The sequence below is a fragment of the Hordeum vulgare genome, chromosome 7H (assembly GCF_904849725.1).
Source record: "Hordeum vulgare subsp. vulgare chromosome 7H, MorexV3_pseudomolecules_assembly, whole genome shotgun sequence".
Classification (NCBI taxonomy): Eukaryota; Viridiplantae; Streptophyta; class Magnoliopsida; order Poales; family Poaceae; genus Hordeum; species Hordeum vulgare.
The window spans coordinates 16805854-16816597 of NC_058524.1; positions in this window are offsets into that span (position 1 = coordinate 16805854).

Below are 10744 nucleotides of genomic sequence, written 5' to 3' on the forward strand. Positions count from 1 at the left end.
CGGCCTCTGCATCTGGGAGATGCATGCGGCCATTTTATTGATTATTCTCGAGGACCTTACAAAGCAGTACAACAATATGCCTGAATCCGCCATCTTGGCAACATATGCCGCTACTCCTATCCATATGATGAAGGGGTGCAAGCTGTACCAAATACCCAGACCTCTCACCTAAGCCTAACATCTAAAGCCAGAGACCCTGACCGAGCCACATACCGGGTCCGGGGTACAAACCGGTCCGACACACTCACATGCGTCGTCGCCGCCATCTTCCACTGGTCCATCTTCAGATAAGATTGAGGTACCAGCCTTGGCAGGTGCCTCCGCCATCGACGCCATCACGACGCCAAACGCCGACCTCCACCTACGCGAGTCCATCTCCAAACAACGGACGGAGATCCATGCTAGGATAGGGCCGCACCACCGCCGTCGCCCACCACCCACAAGCGCCACCTAGCCCCAAGGTTCCCAAAGCGGTGCCTTCAAGAAGGGAACGACGCCATGAGCGCCGCCACCGCCCAACAAAGTTAAGGATTTCGCCCGGGAGAACTAGGGGAAGGGGAAGTGAGGGGATCAGTCCATACCGACGCCTCCAAGGAGGGGAACGACGCCCTCAAGCGTCACCGTCGACGCGGCCGGCCATGGCCGACCAGGGATTTCGCCCGAACTAGATCCCCACCCCCAGCAGCACCTCCTGTACAAAACCGGCAATCGAAGGAAGCACGGCCCGACAAGGCTGGCCCGCACGCCGAACAGGGGAGGAGGGGAGGCGCCAGATCGCGCGCACCGGCCACCGCAAAAGCCGTCGCCGGATGCCAACGACCACCGGATCCCGCCGCCCGCGCGGCCGAGACGCCGTATCCACCTCCCGCACGGCTGCTACCCTGCCGTGCCTCGCCAATGGAGCCGCCGCTCCAGATCCGGATCTCCGCATGCAGAGGCAGGGCAGCCTAGGTCCCGCCGCCACCATCCTTGACGCCCCGGGCTTGCCCGGCGGCTGCCTCAGGTGGCCGCGAGGAAGGGAGGGGGAGGGGGAGGCGTCAGTGGTTGGGAGGGAGGAAGGGAGACGTGTGTGAGAGTCAGGCTTCGAATAGGGTCATAGGAAGTTCTACCAAGACACCGGCTATATAATTTCTTCAACGTATAGCAAAGAGTTCACAACTAAGAGACCAGGGGCTACACTCTAAAACCTGATCAAGTACTGTGTTTCCAGAAAAAACAAAATGCCTACCCCTGTCACACTTATTCCTCTGGTTGGATGCTAGTCAAAGCTTCAAATGAACTTCTCCACTAAGCTGAAGAACAACAGAAATAATTTTATATAATAAAATGTAGAGTTCTACAATATCTGGATCAACCCAGTATGTGCTTAGCAAAGATTCCAAGATGAACATTAATAAAATAAGTTAGTAACAACGATGCAGACAGTCAAACTACAATCAATTTATCTCCGGATGAATTAATTAGTAAGCTATGATTCATACAAAACATTAATTGACTATGTTCTGTAAACTGTTTTCTGCCAAGAAAAAATGTCAGATTTTCACCGTTGTTTTAGAACTATAAGTGATCAGTGGCAAGTTATCTGCAAAATTAGGATGCAGAGGCGACGCTGAGCAGTACAAGTCCGTACTAACTGTACCTGCCTATAGTACTTTGGTTGTACTAATGGACATTCACAATACTTACCATGGGTGACATTGGATTCTAACTACTTGCTGAAGTTTGCCTCGAAGTGCAATGGATTACTTTACCCAACTGATACACTATTTCGTTAAGCCTATCAGTATGAAAATTAATAGTGCGTAGCAAGGATCAGTTCTGAATTCACCAGCCATATTACCGATATATATCAGTCAAACTTTGGGCTATTGTGTAGTAGCCTGGTTTAGTTTAGCTCTTTCCTATAGATCTAAATCAAACTTGGAAACAGATTTAACTCGATCCAAGGGTCTATCGAATTTTCAGAGATGTGTTTTGTTCAGACAACAAACAAGTGATCTGCAATGATTTTGCTAATCATGAAGATAAGAAAGCTTGAGTTCACACGTAAACTAATTGACTATCGATCGGCACGACCAAAACAGGTGTTAAATTAGCAGCATGAATATAAATTAGTACTGCTCGAGCACCTGGAATGACGGATCTTGGCTGGAGCATTGGCAGACTTGATTCAGACGAGGTCGGGACAACAGCGAGATTCCATCTAGATCGACAGAAGGGTGATATTTCGGAGAGGTCGGCATAACACGACAGGACATCAATTTGAAGCATTGACGAAACGGCGAGCTTCAAGCAATGTCCATTACGGGAAGCAACTTAGTTGGGCTTCCGTCGTGGTAATCGAGAAGCCCCAGCCTCCGTTCGTCCGTGGTGTTGGAAGCGAGAAGCACCATCCTTGCACCAAACATCATCAGCTGTGAAGATAGATTAGGAGTGGGAGAGGCGGAGTGCACGCGGTACCTAAAAACCGGGCTCACCACGGGGGCGCCCCTCTGGAACAACCTCTTCATGGCCGCCATCAGCTGCGGGAGCGCAGATCTGGGGCCTTCCTTGGTTGCGGGCCGGCTGGATGCCGCGCTTCATTGATGAGGACGAGCCAGTGGTGTCGCGTTGCTGATCTGGGATCGCCGTCGACCTGGGATTTGATGTGGAATCACAACCGCTCTAGATCCTTGCCATCCGTTATCGCCAGCTGCCGGTGATGGGGTCATAGTCCTAGGGTAGGGTCATAGGCCTGTCCTACAGGTCCTACCCAAGGACTACCCCACACAAGGGACAGGACCTTAAGTATGCCCGACTGAATTAAGGTGCCCCCATCATTCAGTCGGTAACAGGCCCAGAATCATCCAGTCGGAGACTAACATTCGGAGGACACCGGGCCTACCGACTCGATACACTCGGTGCGTCGTAACCTCTGTGGAGAGAAACTGATGTACGTTTCCGGGTGCATTTACTAGCATTTAGAGCATACATTACCTGTAACGTATGCATTCAATCGCCACTACTCCACCCTTGAATCAGAACCGTTGTGGAGGGCAGCGCACTCTATATAAGCCGCCCTCCCCCACTGGTAAAAGGGTTAGAAAAACATTGTACTCCATATTACACTCGGTAACAAGCTCCGAGAGCACTGAGACGTAGGGCTATTACCTCCACCGTAGAGGGGGCTGAACTCATACAACCTCGCCGTAGCTAGGACTCTGCCCATCCCATTTGTACCCTACACATCTACTGTCAGGCTTATACCCACGACAGTTGGCGCCCACCGTGGGGCAGGCGTCTAAGCGACTTCCGACGAGTTTGCGACTACTTACTTTCGTCATGTCGTCCGGAGGAGATTCGAGCATGGGTCACCAGATCCTCTTCGGTGCTCTCTCCTTCGTCGTCGACGACTCGGCGTGGCTTCGGGAGGCACCTCTCGACGTCGAGGCGCTTCCCCGTCGCGGGGCTACGCACTTCTGTGCCGGCGCTCGCGGCGTTCTTCTTCTTCAACAATCGGCTCCATTGCCGGCTTGCACCTTCGTCATGCGCCGTAGTAAGTGGTCCCGCAGTTCACGTCTCCAACGTTGGGTGCAACATGCCCGAGCACGCCAGATCGCGTCCTCTCAGGTGGCAGTTCTGGAGTCTGTTGTGGTCGCCCCGCACTCCCAGCGCTCGGGCTCGGTTCCGACTGAGCTCCCTTCCGAGTACGCGGGTCGTGGGCCTGCAGCAGAGGTACACATGGCCAACTCCCACAAAGATCCTCGTCAAGCCGACCGAGGTGAAATCGGCGAAGCATCTGGTGCGCGCCGTCCGCCTCGTCGTTCTGCAAGTCGACACACTCGGCGGAGCAACGTGGAGTTGTTCCGCACACCTCTCCTCAACTTGGCCGTGGCTGCCCAGATTGCCGATTCCCTCCAGCCGACTGATTCAGAGGCAGGAAGGGGAATCGAGCAAATCCGGGCTCTGTTGCGCACGGCGCAGCAGCAAAATTCGGCAGTCTCCCAGTCACACAATCGGATCCACAATAGTTCCGTCCATGCAAACACGCATCGATCGGTTCACAGCCCTGGTTCTCATCAGTATTGCCGTCGCTCACGCACCCCTTCGTGGGGTGGGCCTTATGGGTCCCGACATCATGATGATCGGCGTTCGGTCAGCGACACTTACGACCCAAGACCCGACGCGAGGGGGGCGAATCGCCCAGCGAAGAGTCGACAGGGGTCGAGCCCACCGCGATGGTCGCGATATGGACCGTCCGAGTGGAAGCAGGACCATCGTGTCTGGCCCCGAGTGTTTTAGTCGAGCCATCCGCTCAGCTGATATCCCGCCCAACTTCCGATTGGCAGCGGGAATCGGTAAATTCTCAGGGGAGTCCAAGCCCGAAACATGGCTAGACGACTACCGAGTGGCAGTCCAGATCGGAGGAGGAGACGACCATGTCGCGATGAAGCACCTCCCTCTGATGCTCGACGGCTCGGCTCGAGCTTGGCTGAACCAGTTGGCCCCCTCAAGCATTTACAGTTGGGCAGATTTAGCCCGAGTGTTCATCAGAACTTTCGAAGGGACGTGCAAGCGCCCTGCAGGTCTTGTGGAGCTTCAACACTGTGTCCAGAAGCCGAATGAGCCCTTGCACGATTTCATCCAGCGATGGACGACTCTTTACCACACGGTGGAGAACGTCACCGAGCATCAAGCAGTCTGCGCCTTCAAAGCAGGCGTGCAGTACAGAGAACTGTACTTGAAGTTCGGTCGAACGGGCGACATCTCCATGAGCAAGATGATGGAGATAGCGGCTCGCTACGCAGATGGCGAAGAAGAGGACCGCATCCGGAGCGGCAAACACAAGACAGTCGGCGATGCCGACGGAGGTAACACTCGGAAGCAGAAACAAAAGGTTCCGCCCACACCGCAAGCAGAAGCTGTAGCTGTAACCAGCGCCAAGTTCAAGGGCAAAGGGAAAGCGCAGTTCACCCCCAAGAAGAAACCTTTCAACAATCCCATCCTGGACCAGCCTTGTCCAGTTCACACGAAGATGGACGAGGAAGGTAACCCCATATACGCGAAGCACACCACTCGGCAGTGCCGTCTCCTGATCCAGGGGTTCAGCGAAGGGCAGCCGAGTGAGAAGAATCCCGAACAGGATGAGGAGGACAAGGAGGATTCGTTCCCCCAAGTCCATGCAACCCTCATGATCTTCGCTGACGTCGAAAGCAAGAGTCGACTGAAGCTGGTGAACAGAGAAGTCAACATGTTCGTTCCGACTGCCCCCAAGTTCCTTAAATGGTCTCAGACTGCGATCACCTTTGACCAGTCAGATCATCCAACGCACGTCCCCACCCCGGGAAGGCAGGCTCTGGTCGTCGACCCGGTGGTGGAAGGAGTCCGACTGTGCAAAGTCCTCATGGACGGCGGTAGCGGACTGAATATTATGTACGCTGAGACTCTCAAGGGGATGGGCATTCCGATGTCCAGACTCAGCAAGAGCAATATGCGGTTCCACGGAGTCGTCCCTGGACGGAAGGCCAAGTCACTCGGCCAGATTGCATTGGAAGTCATCTTCGGCTCTGACAAGAATTTTCGCAAAGAGAAGCTCACGTTTGAGGTGGTGGATTTCCAGAGCGCTTACCATGCAATTCTGGGCCGCCCGGCATACGTGAGTTTCATGGCACGCCCGTGCTATGTGTACTTGAAGTTGAAAATGCCCGGTCCAAAAGGCGTTTTCACTATCACCGGCAACTGCCAGCGAGCCGAGGAGTGTCTGCAAGAGGGATCAAGGATCGTCGACCAGCAGATCGCTGTACTCGAGCTCGAAGAGTACAAGAAGACAGTCGACCCTGCCGACTTAATGCGCTCAAAGAAGCCAGCTTCTGAGTCCGCGTTCCAGTCGGCGGGAGAGACTAAGAAGGTCAGCATCCACCCGACGGACGAGTCTGCCGCCCCGACGAACATCTCCACCACCCTAGATCCTAAATAGGAAGCCGAGCTCACCCAATTCCTCCATGAGAACTGGGACATCTTCGCATGGAAGCCATCTGACATGCCGGGTGTACCTAGGGAGTTGGCTGAGCACCGACTGCATGTGGATCCCGCTGCTCGGCCCGTCCGAGAGCGCCTGCGCCGATCCGCCGCGCACGAGAGGAAGGCAATCGGAGAAGAGGTGGCTAAGCTGCTAGCTGCCAAATTCATTCGCGAGGTTCACCACTCCGAGTGGCTCGCCAATGTAGTCATGGTGCCCAAGAAGGACAAGTCACTCCGAATGTGCATTGACTTCAAGCACCTCAATAAGGTCTTCCCGAAAGACCATTTTCCGCTCCCCCGCATAGATCAAATTGTCGATTCGACTGCGGGGTGCGAGCGTTTGTCATTTCTTGATGCCTACTCGGGTTATCATCAGATCCGTCTGTATGGTCCCGATGAGTTGAAAACAGCTTTCATCACCCCGTTTGGGTGCTTCTGCTACATCACTATGCCTTTCGGTCTGAAGAATGCAGGAGCTACCTTTATGCGCATGATCCAAAAATGTCTCCTCGACCAGATCGGTCGCAATGTGGAGGCATACATGGATGATATCGTAGTCAAGTCACGCAAAGGTTCCGACCTGCTGACTGACTTGGCAGAAACATTCGCCAACCTTCGTAGGTACGATATCAAGCTAAACCCAGCCAAATGTTCATTCGGTGTTCCCAGCGGAAAGTTACTCGGTTTCTTCGTTTCCGAACGAGGGATCGATGTTAACCCCGAAAAGATCGGGACCATCGTCCGAATGGAGAGGCCGGTCACAATACACGATGTTCAACGACTCCAGGTTGCCTAGCAGCTTTGAGCAGGTTCATCAGTCGACTCGACGAAAAAGCACTTCCTCTGTACCGACTCATGAAGAAGTCAGATACCTTCGAGTGGACAGACGAAGCCCAAGTCGCATTCGACGACCTCAAAGTCCTACTTTCCACCCAGCCGGTTCTTACTGCTCCGCTCAGTAAAGAGCCCCTTCTTCTATATATCGCGGCTACAAATTAAGTCGTCAGTACTGTTCTTACAGTCGAGCGAGAAGAAGAAGGCAAAGCATACAAAGTTCAGCGGCCAGTGTACTACGTCTCCGAAGTCCTGACACCTTCCAAGCATAGGTATCCCCATTATCAAAAGCTTATCTATGGGATCTATATGACTGCAAAGAAGGTGGCTCATTATTTCCAAGACCACTCGGTATCTGTCATTTCTGATGCTCCGTTGTCGGAAATTCTCCACAATCGGGACACATCAGGCCGAGTGGCGAAGTGGGCGATGGAGATGTTGTACTGCGACATCAAGTTCGAGGCCAAGAAAGCTATTAAGTCTCAAGCCCTAGCTGACTTTATAGCAGAATGGGTAGAACAACACCAACCGACTCACATCTACTCGGCTCATTGGACAATGTTCTTCGATGGGTCTAAGATGTTGAATGGATCCGGCGCTGGGGTTGTGATCATATCGCCAAAAGGCGACAAGCTCAAGTATGTGCTTCAGATACACTTTGATTCCTCTAACAATGAGGCAGAGTACGAAGCTCTTCTCTACGGATTGCGCATGGCCATCTCACTCGGCGTCCGTCGCCTGATGGTCTAAGGCGATTCAGACTTGGTGGTCAACCAAGTGATGAAAGAGTGGGACGTAAGGAATCCCACCATGAAGACATACTGCAATGCAGTCAGGAAGCTGGAGAAGAAGTTTGAAGGTCTAGAACTTCATCATGTTCCAAGACTGAAGAACCAAGCAGCGGACGAGTTGGCGAAACTCGGATCCACTCGGAGACCAGTCCCGAGTGATGTCTGCCTCGAGCACCTCCATCTTCCTTCAGTAAAAGAAGATCCCTTCACGGAAGAACCAGTACAACCCAAGAGCACAACAGATCCGACTGAAGTCGATGTGCCTGCTGTGGTTGATCTGGTCACAGAGATTTTGGTAATCATTCCCGGTTGAACTGTGCCGATTATGGCATATATCCCGAGACAAGAACTTCGAGAAGATGAAGTCCAAGCCCGGCAAATAGTTCGCAGGTCGAAGGCATTCACTGTCATTGACGGTCAATTGTACAAGGAGAGTGTTTCAGGCGTCCTCCAACGTTGCATTTCCCCAGAGGAAGGACAGTTGATCCTAGAGGATATCCACTCGGGAACCTGCGGCCATCACGCTTCTTCGAGAGCAATCGTCGCCAAGGCGTTCAGGGCTGGATTCTTCTGGTTAGAGGCTAACAAGATGGTCAAAGCTATGGTCGATCGATGCGAAGGCTGTCAGTTCTACTCCAACAAGTCCCACAAGCCAAATCCTGCACTAAAGACAATCCCACTTGTGTGGCCATTTGCAGTTTGGGGATTAGACATAGTCGGACCATTCAAGACAGGCCAAGGAGGCTACACACATCTGTTGGTGGCAGTCGACAAGTTTACAAAATGGATAGAAGCCAAGCCCATCAAGAAACTTGACGCCTCCACAGCCGTGAAGTTTGTCAGAGACATCATCTCCAGATTCGGAGTGCCTCACAGCATAATCACGGACAATGGGACAAACTTCGACTCGGACAGATTCAAAGGTTTTTGTGCGAGTCACGGTATCCGAGTGGATTTTGCTTCCGTAGCACATCCGCAATCCAATGGACAAGCTGAGCGTGAGAATGGACTTATCCTTCAAGGTTTGAAGCCTCGACTCTTGCGAGAGGTAGGACATGCTGCTGGTGCATGGGTAACCGAGTTACCTTCAGCACTTTGGGGCCTCCGCACCACTTCGAACAGATCAACAGGGCGATCACCGTTCTTCCTCGTCTATGGAGCTGAAGCGGTCCTTCCAAGTGACCTGCTTCACAATGCCCCGCGAGTCGAACTCTTCTCCGAAGCCGAAGCAGAACAAGCAAGGCAAGATGGAGTCGATCTTCTAGAGGAGGAGCGTGAAATGGCACTTACTCGCTCAACAATTTACCAGCAAAATCTGCGACGTTTTCATGCACGACGTGTCAGGAGCCGCACGTTCCAAGCTGGCGATTTGGTGCTCCGAGTGGATCAGCAAAGACCACACAAGTTGGCTCCGGCCTGGGAAGGGCCTTTCATCATTTCCAAGGTGCTGAACAATGGGGCATACAGACTCTACAACATTCAAGGGGAGACAGACGAGCCACGCGCATGGAACGGAGACCTCCTCAAGTGTTTTTATACGTGATCGCCGACTGAAGCAGTGTAACGAACAAGTTTTGACGAAATAATATACAGCAGATTCAGTTTCTTTTGCAGATTCAGAGTTCTTCCGCGGTTGCAGACTACGGTCACACACACACAAAAAAACTTAGCTGCGATCCCGAATCGCCTAAGTAATACCTTCCTTCGAGTGTGCACTATACGTCGCACTCGGGGACTTAGCTGCGATCCTGCATCGCCTAAGTACTAATCTCCTTTGAGTGTGCACTATACGTCGCACTCGAAGACTTAGCTGCGATCCTGCATCGCCTAAGTACTAATCTCCTTCGAGTGTGCACTATACGTCGCACTCGGGGACTTAGCTGCGATCCCGAATCGCCTAAGTAATACCTTCCTTCGAGTATGCACTATACGTCGCACTCGAGGACTTAGCTGCGATCATGCATCGCCTAAGTACTAATCTCCTTCGAGTGTGCACTATATGTCGCACTCGAGGACTTAGCTGCGATCCTGCATCGCCTAAGTACTAATCTCCTTCGAGTGTGCACTATACGTCGCACTCGGGGACTTAGCTGTGATCAAGAATCACCTAAGTAATATCTTCCTTCGAGTGTGCACTATACGTCGCACTCGGGGACTTAGCTGCGATCCTGCATCGCCTAAGTACTAATCTCCTTCGAGTGTGCACTATACGTCGCACTCGAGGACTTAGCTGCGATACTGCATCGCCTAAGTACTAATCTCCTTCGAGTGTGCACTATACGTCGCACTCGGGGACTTAGCTGCGATCATGCATCGCCTAAGTACTAATCTCTTTCGAGTGTGCCCTATACGTCGCACTCGGGGACTTAGCTGTGATCAAGAATCACCTAAGTAATACCTTCCTTCGAGTGTGCACCATACGTCGCACTCGGGGACTTAGTACTAAACTCCTTCGAGTGTGCACTATACATCGCACTCGCGGACTTAGCTGTGATCAAGAATCACCTAAGTACTACCTTCCTCCGAGTGTGCACTATACGTGCACTCGGGGACTTAGCTGTGATCAAGAATCACCTAAGTACTACCTTCCTCCGAGTGTGCACTATACGCCGCACTCGGGGACTTAGCTGCGATCCTGAATCGCCTAAGTAATAACCTCCGCCGAGTGTGCACTATACGTCGCACTCGGGGACTTAGCTGCGATCCTGAATCGCCTAAGTAATAACTTCCTCCGAGTGTGCACTATACGTCGCACTCGGGGACTTAGTTGTGATCAAGAATCATCTAAGTACTAACCTCCTCCGAGTGTGCACTATACGTCATACTCGGGAACTTAGCTGTGATCACGAATCACCTAAGTCTTAATATTCTCCGAGTACACACTAAGTGTTGAACTCGAAACAGCATTTCAACAAAAGACTAAATGTTTTCATTCCGACAACATAAGTCCAAAACCGATAGTTGACTCAGTGCGGATCAAGATTACCCGCACCGATTTAAAAGTATGACGGCCAACAGAAGTGGCACCAGTATCTTACAGGTAAACACTCGGCATACCGAGGATAAAGTTTGATCACGCGTCAGCTGGGCCGGCGTCAGGAATAGAGGGCTCCACAAAA